The sequence below is a fragment of the Amblyomma americanum genome, chromosome 8 (genome assembly GCF_052857255.1).
Source record: "Amblyomma americanum isolate KBUSLIRL-KWMA chromosome 8, ASM5285725v1, whole genome shotgun sequence".
In the NCBI taxonomy this organism is placed as follows: domain Eukaryota; kingdom Metazoa; phylum Arthropoda; class Arachnida; order Ixodida; family Ixodidae; genus Amblyomma; species Amblyomma americanum.
The window spans coordinates 50768838-50782840 of record NC_135504.1 but is presented as its reverse complement, the minus strand read 5'-3'; the positions used below and the strand labels follow the sequence as shown (position 1 = coordinate 50782840).

The 14003-nt window shown below is 53.7% G+C and overlaps 1 protein-coding gene across 1 annotated transcript in view; it reads right to left on the bottom strand.

The window, feature by feature from the left end:
• The window catches only part of LOC144101613 (uncharacterized), a 99162-nt gene that overhangs the window by 78653 nt on the left and 6506 nt on the right, over nucleotides 1–14003 (bottom strand). The window lies entirely within an intron of this gene.

Genomic DNA, 14003 nt, shown 5'->3' with positions numbered 1-14003 from the left:
ACGAGAGGGTAAGCGAAGGGCCCGCATACGGCTCCGGCGGCTTGTATGCGCGTCGAGCCGTTATCGGTTCCATACAACGGGGTGTTGAGCCGTTCAGCCGCGCCTGATAAGCCAGCGGCACAGCGAGGAGGTCGCAGCCCGCGTTTAAAGCGGCCGTGTAACGAGCGGCTGCCGATTGCGGCTAAAAATAATGTTTGACGGGCAGGTCTAGGTGTGCCCGAGTACGTCCTTATTGCAGATCGCGGAAGGCACCGATTTACTGTCGCATGGAGCAGCAATGCTCTCTGGGGCTTAGGGTACGCGCCGAACCTTAAAAGGGACACTGGACCACCCTGTCGATAACTGCCGCGCACCATTCCATAGAAGTTTTGTTCTCGGTGAAAGGTGACTGCATGAATTTTAGCCGTTCTATCGGCGTTCATTCAACACCAAGAAAGTTGTTTATCCCTCAAAAATTGGGGGTTGAAAGATTCGCTTTTTATTTTGCCACTCCATTCGAACTCCCGAAACTGATGTCGCCGGGTGCATTATAGGCGGACTCCATGATCGCCATTGGCTGGTGTAGCATGGCCTCGAAGATCCCTGCGGTACAACAAGAACAAGGAACGCAGGTAGCGAAAAAGGCTCGTGGTGGGGATACCTATAATTAATTTCATTTGTGAACTTTCCTCGCTTAAAGATAACAGCGTGGTTTCGAGTTCGAGTAGCCGTTAGAGTAGAGGTGCCCGAAGCCTGTACAGGACAGTATTAATCGGAGAGTTATGCATGGGAGAGGCCTTTGTCCCGCAGTAGACGCAGTCAGGCTAATGATGATGGCGATGAGCCGTTCTTTTGCCGTTAAAGAAGATGGAAATCGCCCCATTATGGGACACTTTTAAACACGTCTCCAGCGTGAGTACACCCCGCCGCAATCGAACCCGCTACCTTCGTCACCAACAGCCGAACACGCCTAAGCCACTGATCCACCGTGGTGTGGGAGAACTCGGACACTGCACTGGTTTATATAGCCCCGCAAACAACACGTCAACGGCCCACGAGACGAGCGTTTACGGGACGAGGAGTCGGTTGACGCGCAAAAAGAAACGATACAAAAAACCGCGCAAACGACACCCAGCCAAGAAGAGTGCACACAACACGCGAGCAGGCGACACATCACAACGGGTCGTTTATCAGAAGCCTGTCATCGCTCTACACAGGCAGCCCGTGGAGAAACAGAACGCCCCTTGTTACAGAGCGGCGACGCCTGCCGACGGACCAGGTACCCACCGCCAACAAAGAAAGCCAGGGAGAAAGCAGACGGCGCGGCCTCCAGAGGTCGCTCGCCAACCTCCCGCTTCTGGCAGCCCGCGCACGCGCGCAGCCATATATACACTAATACTACACAGACGAGCGCGCGAGGCGCAGCGCATTATTCGGCGCGGCGATAACGGGGCCAGAAGGCAACGCGGCCAGCAGCAGCAGCAGTACAACAGCGCCTCGCTTTCTACTTTATCGCCCTTCATCTCTCTATTCATGGCGCACGCGGCCTCCGTGGGGTCTCGCTTCAACCTCCCGCCTACCCTCGGTCATCTCTCTAATTCACTTCCCTTTTGTCTCGTCCCTTTCGAACGGTTTCCGCGCGCCAGCGCTGAGACGAATACAGTGAGCTGGAAAGAAAGGAAAGCCAAGGAGGGGGGGGGGGGGCGAAACCGGCCAGACACAGACCGTCCACGAAGGAATACGGCAAGCGAAGCGAGAGAGCGTTCAGCGAACGCGGCGACGGCTTGCCGAAAATAGGCCGTCGCCGGCCGCTTCACCCCTCCTCCTTGTAGAGGTTGCTGAGTGCCCTGTTGCAGCAGGCGAGGTTGCGCGCGCGCGTACAGCTTTTACAGAAGGACGCTTAGCTGCTCGCTCGAAGAAGGTGTTGAGCCGGGGAATATGCTGACGCGTGTTTGTGTGTATGCGCCGGTTCTGCAGCGCACGTCGAGAAAGAAAAACAAACAGAACAAAAAGCGTTCGAGAGGCGGCTGCTTGACGACCTGGCTGCGTGGGAGGTCCCGCGAACACCACGCACGCTTCAAGTATACGGAATCCGAGGAGGCTTTATATAAAGAGCCGAAATGATCCTGCGTGTGCCGCTCAAAAGGGCGGAAATTTAGTCGGGCACAAAGGTATAATGAAACTTCGCGTTGAGGCAAGAGTTCTTTGAAAGGAGAGTTTCGGCTAAAGTGGAAACTAACTGCAGCGCGCCCACCGGCTTTAGAGCTATATAGACGACACGGCCACACGTAGTAATAGGTATGACGGGCGCAGGTAACCCGCTTCCTTACGGCACTGCGAGCCCTGTTTTCGTTACGAGAATAACGCGTGCCTATTTTTTCGGGGAAGTGAGATAACGGCGGCGGACTTACACCGCCGCGGAAGCTGAGGCGATCTTTTTTCGGACACGCGCCCAGGCCACGTTATCTACGCGTGGAAGAAGAAAACCGATGTCTGGTTTCAGCGAAGCCAATTACGAAGTGCGGCTAATTACTTTCTCGAGAGATCTTCGTCGCACGCGTCGGAGCCGCGGAAAGTACGGGGGTGGCAACCAACACATGTAATCTGCGGAGCGTCAGCTCCCAGGCATGAGCGATGATATCGGCATTAACGTGTTAACATCTTCGTATTGCCGGCTTTATATCATTTTCTCTCTCTCTCTTCCGTTTCGGTAGGAAAGCCCCGAGAGAGCTTCGTACGTAACCGTGCCCACAGCGGAAGAGGCAGCGGATGCCTACCGGCGCTCGCAAAAGATGTTAATTTTTCGGCTTCCAGGAAAATCATGATAAAAATGATTATGAACTTTTAGGGTGCAAGGGCATATCTGACGCCAAAGAGCGCTATGGCACAAGGTGTTTTCATCAACGCAAGGTGGGGTCAAAGACCCACTCTCCAAACATTTAATCCCTCATAATCCGAGCACCTGCAGTCCAGGGAAAAGTTTGTACCATCACCGGTGGGTGCCCAGCGGCAGTGGGGATCGAACCTTCACCTCTCGCATGCGAGGCGGATGCTCAAACCACTAGGTCATCACTGCAGTTACAGTGAAATCAATGGTGTAGGATTGCGAACAAAGAGAGAGAGGGGAATTGAATCACAACAGCATCTGCCTCACACACAGCTCTTGCATCCAAACACCCAAGGCGGTCCGTCGCTACACCAAGCACAAACGACCCGGAGCGACACGCATCTCGTTGCTCTGCGGTTAGCGCGTTCGGCTCCTGAGCCCGCGAAGACATGGGACCATATCCGTGGGGCAGTGTTTCAACGAAGGAGGCGAAATGCAAAAGACGCACGCGTGTTGTACGACGTCAGTGCACTTTGGTGATTCACATGTGGTCTAAAATTAAACCGGTGACTACCAATACACCACATCATCTTTCACTCCCTCCATTTTTTTCCCTCACGACGCAGTTGAGGCCTCCACCCGAGAAATGAGGCAGTTTCCTTTTGTCAAAAAACAATTATGGCTGAACAAGACAATGACACAAGAAAAGGACAGTAATCTAGTAATATGAAGACAGGCAATGGGTCGCGCCGTCTTTGTATTACTTCCACCATGAACCAATTGCTAGCCAAAACAAGTTTTACTCTAAAGGGACAGCGAGCTTAACGTTCCACCCAGGAAAACTAGCAGGTTCCCAGGTCTGCGCGCGTCGTTCGCCCGTAACCGCATACACGGATCTCGAAATACAGATATGGTTCGGTTTCATTTAGTTTATAGGGCTTAGCGTCCCAAACCGACTCAAACTATGAGGGACGCCGTAGCGGAGGGCTCGGGGTTAATCTGCACCACCTGGGGTTCTTTATAAGTTACACTGACATCGCACAGTACACGGGCCTCTAGAATTTCGCTTCCATCAATAAATGCAACCGCTTCGGCCGGGATCGAACCCACGTCTTCCGGGTCAGCAGCCGATCACCATAACCACTTCGCCACCGCGGCGGCTGCGTAACCGCGGATGAAACTGTGTGCTGGGATGCTTATTACAACCTATGTTCTCTCTCTCTCGCACTATCTTCCCGCAGAGAGGGGAAGGGGACGCGCTTTCCAGGAGCGACAGTGAGGCTTCCGGAATGTCTTGCACCACGGCGACGCGAACCTTTTCCAAGGGAGCGACAGGAAGACGAAGAGGCATGCGACGTGGGAGGAGACGGTCTTCTTGAGTGCGCAGCTACACGCGACCGTTGCGGCGTTGCGTCCCTTGCCAAGGTACACACAGAGAAACAGACAGAGGCAAGCGAAGTGCCTGATGCCGAAGCCACCGTATGGCTGGTTTCACTCGAGACGGACGAGAGAGAGCACCACCAGACGGGCCCCATCGTTCAGCGGCTGGAAGCGACGCCGAAAGTGCCGCGAGCGCCCCCTCTCCCCCTCGGCAGCCGTTCCAAGCAGGGGACAACAGCAACAGCCTCAGAGAGCCGCCGCGAACAGCAGTCAATTAACCTGGGTCGCGTAGCCGTCCAGAAGACACGCTCATATGACAGGAAAGAAGCAGAAAACAATGGCCAACGAGCGTCCGCAGCGCAAAAACGGCTCTGGACGGCCATTGAAAGCACACCTTCCTACATCGCGAATGAATGTCAGTCCCTTTCAGGGATTAATCAGGATGTAAAGTCGTGGGCAAAAGCGAGGCCACCCTCTTACTTTCACCCACGACTGTACACTGAGCGTACAAACAAGGCGGCGCGGTGACTGCGCTTCGTTGCTCCACAACTCAAGCCAGCCACGCTTTTCGCCACCCGGCAGCACCTGCGCAACTTTCCCGCTGGCCTTGTAAGGCGGACGCGAGAGCACTCGGTTACCGCGCACGCGCGTCACCGAAAAGCCCCCTGTGCTGCCAACCACAATGCACCAAACCCTTCGGAGCGCGCGGGAGTTCAAGAAGAACGCGCATCACCGTAGTACCCGCAGGGCAGCAGATTCACACAGGCAGGCGAGCCAGGGCGGGCGATGACTGCGCGCTAACTCCATGGCCCACACGCGGCGAGCGTGGGCGACGCGCGAGGCAGACGCGCGGCGCGTCTAGACGGATCCGCAACTCCACGAGCGCGTGGGAGACGAGGGCGCATGCACCGCACGAGGCGACCGCGGAGAAGCGCGCCCCACGCTGACGTCTGCGACGCCAACGGCAGAGGCACGACGGACCGAAGACGCACACACAGGGTGGGAACGGAGAAGGCGCTGACACCGCCCTCCGAGCAGACCGAATGCGGGCGCGCTCTCTGCTGAGTCACCGCAGAGCACTGACCAAGGTCGCTCACTACAGACGAAAGAGGGGAAGAAGGAAAATGACCCGACGCTGAGGCAACGACCGAGTATCGAGCGTTAACACACCTTACATAGGTCGCCGGTTCGAATCCCTGCCGAGAGGCCGGTCCTACAAAGGACCACAGTGAAACCACTCTATTCCAATACTGGGCCGATTACCTGTGCTGCTTGGGCCGTGTCTCAAACGGCTGTCGCTGTCAAACCGCGACGATGTCGGTGGATCTCAGCACAACTGAACCAACATGACAGCTGTATTCTCCACGACCTTCACGCTTATTCCTGTGCTCTTTTTGGTACCGTGCAGACACGTGTCTGTGTCGGAACTCGCGAGCGCGTTTAACGCCTCTTCAACTAACTATTGTGACATTATTTCGCCGATGACAAGGTTTCCCGGGAAAATCCGATCGCGTAGGGAAAAGTTTCCATGACCTGCTTTAGCTACAAAGCAGCACTGGTATATGGCCCAATATTTGAAATCGATAGTATCACACTGTTATTTGTTTTACCGGACCAACATTTACCAATACATGTCCAATATTGGGTCGATTACCTGTGCTGCTTGGGAGCTTATCAACAGCCTCTTCTATGCCAGATGGCAAGTCTTCGAGTTAAAAAAAAAAAGTGTGACATGACAATTTCCTTTTGTTTATATGCCACCAGCAAACAAATGGAAAGAAAAAAATGGCACGCAGCGCGGTTTGATTCGATTTTTATTCAACATCCCCAAGCAACACGTCGGCAATGAGGGACGCCGCACTGAAGGATTGTGGAATAATTTATCGACCACCTGGTGTTCTTCGACGCGCGCCGACATCGCCCAGCACAAGGGCGCCTTTTGCGTTTCACGCGCATACACCGGAAGGAAATATCCCGGCAGGTGAGTCATCGATCAGGGCTGCTAAAAATAACCCCCGAATCGGCATCGATCACTTCTTGGCCCGACTCGGGGGCACCGCGAACGGGCCACGCGCAAACATTTCCCGCTTCCGCCCGAAACGGTCCATCGGAATTCCGTCGGAGACGTCGACCGGTGAATGGGCGCCCGTACATGCATGTGTGCGCACCTTCGCTTCGGCTCTTTCCTCTTCCGGTTCCCGCAATCTGGGCTCCCCTTTACCGACCGCACGAGCAGGAAAAAAAATCCTGCCGGAGGGTGCACCCGGGAGGCGTGGTCCGAAGGACGCGCACCAATGTGTACCTGTACATGGCTGACTGGCAGCCACACGAAGAGTATATATATACACAGCAGTTCTGTGAAGAGGCTGTCCATTGCACTCGTAGCCACGGACGAAAGTACCCGGGGTCATTATATGCCCCAAAGCAGCACAAGTGATGAGCCCAATATTGATGGAGATTATGGATTTTTATGGCGCCATGGCACAAGGTGTTTTCCTCTTCTCAAGGTGGTGTACGTCAAAGATCCATTTCCCAAGTATTTCGCCATAAAGAAGCCAAGCACCAGACCAGGGGAAAGCTTGTACTCATTGTATCACCGGTGGGTACCCGGCGGCACTGGGGATCGAACCCCGCACCTCCTGCATTCGAGGCGGATGCTCTACCACTTGGCCACTGCTGCGGTGTTATCAGCCCGATATTGGAAATAGCTGGTTTCACACTGGCCCTTTGTTGGACCAGCACTAGCCAATGTATTTCCAATATTTTGCCGATTAGCTGTGCTGCTGAGGCTTCGAGCGCGGGGACACACTCGCGGTGGTTTCCGGGACCTCCTGAGTCATTTTCCAACTGAACAATAAAATACACATATGCTCGAGAGCAACGATAGCCCCGCCGCATCAGGAGCGGGGATAAAGGCACATATTTTCGGAGGGGAAAAAAAAAACGTGCTACCCCCCCTCCCCCCAATAACACTTGTTTCTGAACAGAAAAAGAAAAATTTCAAGAATTCCGTCGCACAAATCAGACGGCCTCCAGCAAGATCGAGTTGCTCACAAACACGCCTCCTGCACCGCGATGAAGCCACGCGTTAAAGGGGTTAAAGGGAGCCCCGCGCAACTGTTCCCACGGTGCGCAAGCCTTCCCAAGATGATGAGGAGAAAAGTGCTACGCATAAAGGAACTGGGCCGAAGACGCTCAAAAGACGAAGGAGGCTGCACACGGTGCGGCGGCGAAAGCGCAGCGGCTGCAGCTGGCTGCGCCGCCGCCTTGGGCGCCCGCTCTTCCGTCACGGCAATTTACGATTACGGGGCTGCTTCGAACAACAGCTGCGGGCGCCGCCGTAATGGGGCGGAAAGGGGAAAAGAAACAAAAAAGAAGAGGAATAGTGGTCGGCAGCCCTCAGACACGCCCGTGCGCCCATCTCACCCTCAAGCATCTACGAGCTCGCTCTCTCCGACACTATCCGGTGTTAACGCGCACTCAAGAAAAGAGGACGGGAAGTGGGGAACAATCCATTTCTTTGTTCGCGCCCGATTCGTTCTTAAGCGCTAACAACGCGTCGTTCGATTTTGCTTTTCGCGAGCTATCCCTCCTGGAGCTCAACAGCGCCTCGGGACGGGCACGCCGATCAAAGAGGGCCAACACGCGGGCAGAGCGCGTCGGTCGCCACAGCGCCGAGTGCGGACGTAACGCGTTATAAACGGCTGCGCCGTTATTTTTTTCGCCTTCCGAAAAATGAAGACGGCAAGGAAAGGCAGAGGTGGGGGGGGGGGGGGGGGGGTTAGCAACGAATCAGGAACGAGGAAGTTGCCCGGAGCAGCATGCAGCCCTGTCCGATCAGCTCAGCACGCACTTTCTCGATATGCGCGCAACTTAAGAAGGGGGCTATAAATGCACGCGAACGCGCGCGGGCAAGACCTGACGTCATGACACGCACGATAGCCCCTGCCTGTCTAACCTATTACGCGATTAGGAGAAAGAAAAGAAGATCCGGAAGGCCCGCCGGTTAAATAAGCGCCGCATATGGACACCTCATGTGCGCCATGCACTAACACCCAGGGGAAAGAAAACGAGGCTATACTATCTGTACACACTAAGGCTAATTAACGCGAGACGGGAAAGGAAGCAGGAAGCGAAGCTCAACCACTTTTCGCCAGAAATTGGGGCTGCTCCGTGGTTGCATGGTTACAAGCACATTCTGATCAGTTAGCCACTGGGGCACTGCAACTCACTAACAGGAGACAATCTGACCAACAAGATGTCCCGTTAATGTCACCCCCCCCCCCCCCTCTTAGCGTCCCCGTGGTAGCCGCTAATTACACCGAGAAATGTCCGTTTTTCGCCCACATGTCACGCCCCATTCCTTCCGGCCAAAAGATTCACACCGATACCGGCTGTCTCCTTTATCTTCCCGTCTTCCCACCCAAATGGGCAGTATCTCAATTCGCACAAGTATTTGGCATCCGCTATCACCTTGCCGCCAATTAGGAGCGCACTCCACAGCGACAGCGGCCGGGTCTTTAGTGCCCTCAACCGTAGACACACAAAGCACACTCCCCCCGCCGCAGCAGCAAACGGTGAAGTCTAGCTGCCGTATTTCCAACCCTCCAAACCGCTCCGCGCGGCGCGCAATGCTGTCGTTCAGGAACAAAGGCCGACCACTGTAAAGAGCTGCGCTGCCACTACACCCTAAACAGGAAAGGAATAAAATGGGTGTAAGCTGTCTTCTAGCGCACGTACTCCCATGGGATAGACATACATCACTAAAGATAGGGAATACTTACGCTTGGCAACCGGAACAAATTCCCTCTTCAATACACGCCAAGTTCCTATCGCAGTTTTATCCGAACTTTCAACTTCACCTGTTTGCTAACCTCACGTACTACGGCACCGATTTTAAAAACCTCCTCCCATTGCTAACTGCATCAAGTTACCATGGTTTACAGTGGGAATAGACCTCCGTTGCCAAAAGTGAGCATTACGTATATTTAGTGATTGAAATCTACTCCGAAACATGCATGCGCAGAAAACCTTGCCCCTAAAAGGTGAGAGCACAAGAGAACAGATTACTCCCTTTTAAAGAGAATAAGCCACAGAGGCTTATTCGTGTTCATAAGTATATAGTTTCGTCGACGTCCAAGTAAGCGCGGTTTGCGGCACCTGGCGACATCAGCCACGCAGGTTGCACGCATTCCCACCATCCAACTCCCCGTGGCATTTGCAATGCTAATCAGCGCCAGCGACAGCCCAGAACGAGGAATTCCTGCTCAGTGGGCCCACGCTTATCACAGCGAACAACGCCAGCGACAACACGACGCCCGCCCGCGATCTCGGGGGAGGACAAGCCCCCGCTCGAGTGCCCACAGGCCTGTGTCAGCTGCTATCTTATCAGCCTCTCTTCCCAGGACTGCACGGATTGCACCCCTAGCAGTACAGGCAGAAAAGAAAAAGCACCGGCAGGTACCTACAGTGCAGCGACTGACGCATTATCCGAGATAACGCTGAAGGGTGCAGCAAGATAACACTATTGCCGCCCGCCCACGTTATCTAGAGCGTAATCATTCGTAAAGCAGCCAGAACAGTGCCTTCCTGGAGGCGCAAAGGCGTGCTGTACACGAATTGTTCCTGGCAAAAAAAAAAATCGCTTCGCAGATGCCCGCGAAGCGCAAAGAAAAAGCTTACGAAGTTGCCATTGTTTCCAGCACCGAGATACGAGTCAGAGGGCATTGATAAGAGCGAGCACGGAGTGTCCGTGTGACGCCGGTCGAGATAACCGAAAAACAATTGCCGAAGGAGGTTATGCTGCTAAGCGCGGACGGGACAAAACTCAGAGCAGGCCCCGAGCTCACCGAACAGCCTCGTTGGAAGCAAATACGCGCCCTCCCTAGCGGAACAATGGAAACTTATCTTAAACTCGCAGAAGGAGGCAAGAAGGGACAATGCCAAGCGGCCAATGAAACGGTTAACAAGAAGTGCGACTGTATGTGGTGCCCTTTCCTCCATCGCGTGTGTGTCCTGTCTGGACTGCGAACTTAACACGTCCAGTACGGCCAAGGACCCGTAAAATCTTACGTTAACAGCGACTGATACCTATATAACAGCTCTAGTTAGTAGGTGCCATCGGCCCTGAATACAATATCAAATGAACCGCTAACCAATGATCCTTCAAGATAAGAGTGGATTACAAAAAAAAAAAATGGCAAGCGATTACAAAGTCGACCCTCGTTATAATGCAACGGCTTGTAACGAAATAATGCATATAACGAAGGAATGACAATTCATCTTATAGCGAAGCTATAACGAGGCTATTACGAAGCTACGGCTATAACGAAATAATCGCCGGATCCTTTTAACTTCGTGATAACGAGGTTCAACTGTACTGTGTGATGCGAAAATGTGAGTTTTCAGTAGTGGTTGTAAACGTTTCACTATTGCACTGATTGTCTTCGCGCTGCATATTTGAATTCGCCGCTGTTTTTTCGTTACCCTGCAGCGTGACCTTCTGGTGGGTGGAAAAAGGGTGGCGGTGGGCCTCTCTCACTCCTTCGCCGAGGCCTCGGCTTCCCACGTTGCACGCGCCGTCGGGTAGATGGGGAGATAGGTGGGTGGGCGTTCATAAATATGACTATAGACTTTCTATCGACTTCTTATAGACTACTACCTACCTATAGATATTTCATTGATACTGCTTCAGCAGTATCAGCGCTGTTCCCTCAAAACGGCCATCCAGAACCGCCACCTCCTTACAAAAGTATCTGTAGGCTATGACTGTCCATAGATATTTGTCATTAAAGTTTATAGACTTTGCTGTAGGCTAGTCCGCAGACAAAATTCTTATACACAGTCTATGGACTATTTTTGTGTACAGACAGCCTGTATAGACTACTAATAGAGATAAATATCTATAGGAAGGTAGTAGTCTATACAGAAATATAGTGCATAGACTGTGTATAAGAATTTTATTGTCTGCGGACGAGTCTACAGCAAAGTCTATAAACTTTAATGACAAAAAACTAAGGACAGTCTATAGCCTACAGAAATTTTTGTACGGGGGCGCAGGCCAACCGCCTTTTGGGGAAACACAGCTGATGCTGCTAAAGCGCAGGGAAAAAAAAAGAAAAGAAACAGCCTGCGGCGGGAAGGCACTCAGCCCGAGAGACGAGATTAGATTTCCTGCGGAGAACACGGCGTTGCCGCAGCTGGAGCGAGACCGAGGGTTTTCATTCATTGTCTCGAGACCGGAGGCTTCTATCTGGAATGACTGAAGCCTTTGTCCCGCGCTCAACTTCATCGTGCAGGCGGGCAATGACGGTGAATAAAACGGCGTCGAATCGAGGCCGACGTTGCACCGTTCCAAAGTTGAAGACCACGCGCACTTAATCGCGACGCAAACTGCTGGGCACGTGGACACCGCAGTAGACAGCTAATAGGTCCCGGCCGAGCTTAGTTTGCACCAACGTTACTTTTGTTTATGCGGTATACCCAGGCAACAAACTATACGAGCAGTGCATATCATTCAACACGCTACGCCATACACAAAGGTTTACCGAGCTTGCCGAGTTAGTAATAGAAGTAGGAAATGTGAAATGTGTCAAATGCCTGGAGAGGGTTTGATATCGAATCTTCCTGGACACACACTACCCTTGTTAGCGCAGAAGTCCACAATACATCTCTGGTGATAACCGTACAATTCCTAAACGGATCACCGCCTCCAAAGCGGGCGTCAGCCACTTCGCTCGGCCGAGGCGATTCAGATGGTGATGCGATGAGGTCAGTTCAGAGCGCCACACACGATACGGCTACCGCCGATACCCGCCTTCCCGATAGACGCGTCACTTTTTTTTTTTTTTTTGCAGCGGGCGCAGGCGCATCGTCAGCCGCACCGCTTAAAACAAGGCCGAGGCCTGAAATAGCGCATCGAACGATGCACCGCTGACGTTTCGGGAACGCAAAGTATGGGCTAGGAAGGGAATCTGGAGAGCTCTACTATCGATATCCCACAGACGTCCCATGCTGGGACGTGGTGGCACGTACACGGACGTGAGAGATACCAACGAGGTTAAGGCCCTACCCTATGCGGCTCGGAACGATCTTAGCGGCCAAAAGAAAAAAAAAATCAAAAGATGCCCATGCGGGTAAAGAAAAAGCCTGCCCCACTTTGGGCGCCAAATGTGGTGACAAGCTACCAGTGACAGTGTACGTGCGGCAAGCGTAGCGCCAAGATAACAAGCCGACACGCTTGCAACGGCTAACCAGTGGGCCCTGCAGTTCGCGGTACTTAACACTACGACCCACAGCCTGGTTATATCACGTTCTCTTCGCTCGAACGACGTTCACGCGACAAAGAAACCGACGGCCGCGTTACGGTAACGAGCACGTCGGCGACTCCGCGACAACATTCACGGCGTCATGGACGCGCATCAACGACAAAGAGACGGATGTCCTTCGAAGATATCAGCTTACGTGAGAAACTTTCAGCAGTAGCAAAGACGCTGAATGCCAAAACGGTTACGCCGTAATCCAGGAAAAAAATATATATAGGGCGGTGCCTACAGCACTTCGGAACCGCTTGCACCGTGAGAACGGCACACATTCGGGACGGCAAGTCCGTTCCGTAAGCGGCAGAGCAGCGTTTGATCGTCGCGTCATCATCACGTGCTTTCTTCGTTCCCGACGCTCTACTGGCCGCGAATGAGCGTTCGCGATGGGAAACGTTATTACCGCAACAATGCAGGGCCGCGACACGCCGACGAGGCGAGCTCGCTTCAATATATGCACGCTCGCACAATGCGACGCATGACCCGAATCACCGACCGCGACACGCCGGACCGCATGTGTGTATGTTTAGACACACGACGCATACAAGCCGGAGGGGGGGGGGGGGGGGGGGGGGGCTGTATTGTAGCACACGTACTATGCTCGCACGCGACGAGGCCAAGACCGTCGATTGCGGTAGCAGCAACGAACGGCGCCGACGGCCGCATATGTATATACACCGGGGCCCCGCAGCGGCGAAGAGATGGTCGCGGTAGATAGCACGCCGCCGGTGCCGCGGTAGCGAACTGCTGCTGCTGCTGCTACGAGTAGTATAGTAGCGCTGTGCCACCGTTGCGCACACGCAACACGGGACAACGCGGGACGCGCCTGTTGGCCAGCGCCGTCGGCCAGAGCGTGTATGTACATGCATGCGAAACTAGACGGCCGAAGAAGGAAGCGGAGACCAGAGGGAGCACGCGCTACTGTTGCGGCCACACACGGCAGCCCGCAACACGTCGTCCGCTGGAGTGTAGTACGCGCTACGTGCTCTGTATAGATGTGCGAGCGTGTGTCCCCCCCTCCCCCCCCCCCCCCACCCCCTCTCCCTCTCTCTATGCTTCCCCGCTAGTTCTGTGCAGCCTCTGGACATAGAGGCTGCGGAGCTGGGTTCTGGAAGACATGATCACTTCTGGAGGCACACACGGCGTAAGCCAACGGGCAAACCCGATTAGCAGCCTGCATATCTGAACTTTTGGAAGTTGTGACGGAACATGTCTACTTAGGGCAGGTAGTGACAGCTGATCCGGATCATGAGAGGGAGATAACTAGAACAATAAGAAAGAGTGGGGTGGAGCTCATATGGCAGGTTCTCGCAGATCATGAGTGGCAGTTTACCAATTTCCCTCAAGAGGAAAGTGTACAACAGCATAATCTTACGGGTACTCACCTACGGGGCAGAAACGTGGAGGCTAACGAAAAGGGTTCAGCTTAAGTTAAGAACAACGCAGCGAGCCATGGAAAGAAAAATGATAGGTCTAATGTTAAGAGATCGGAAGCGGGC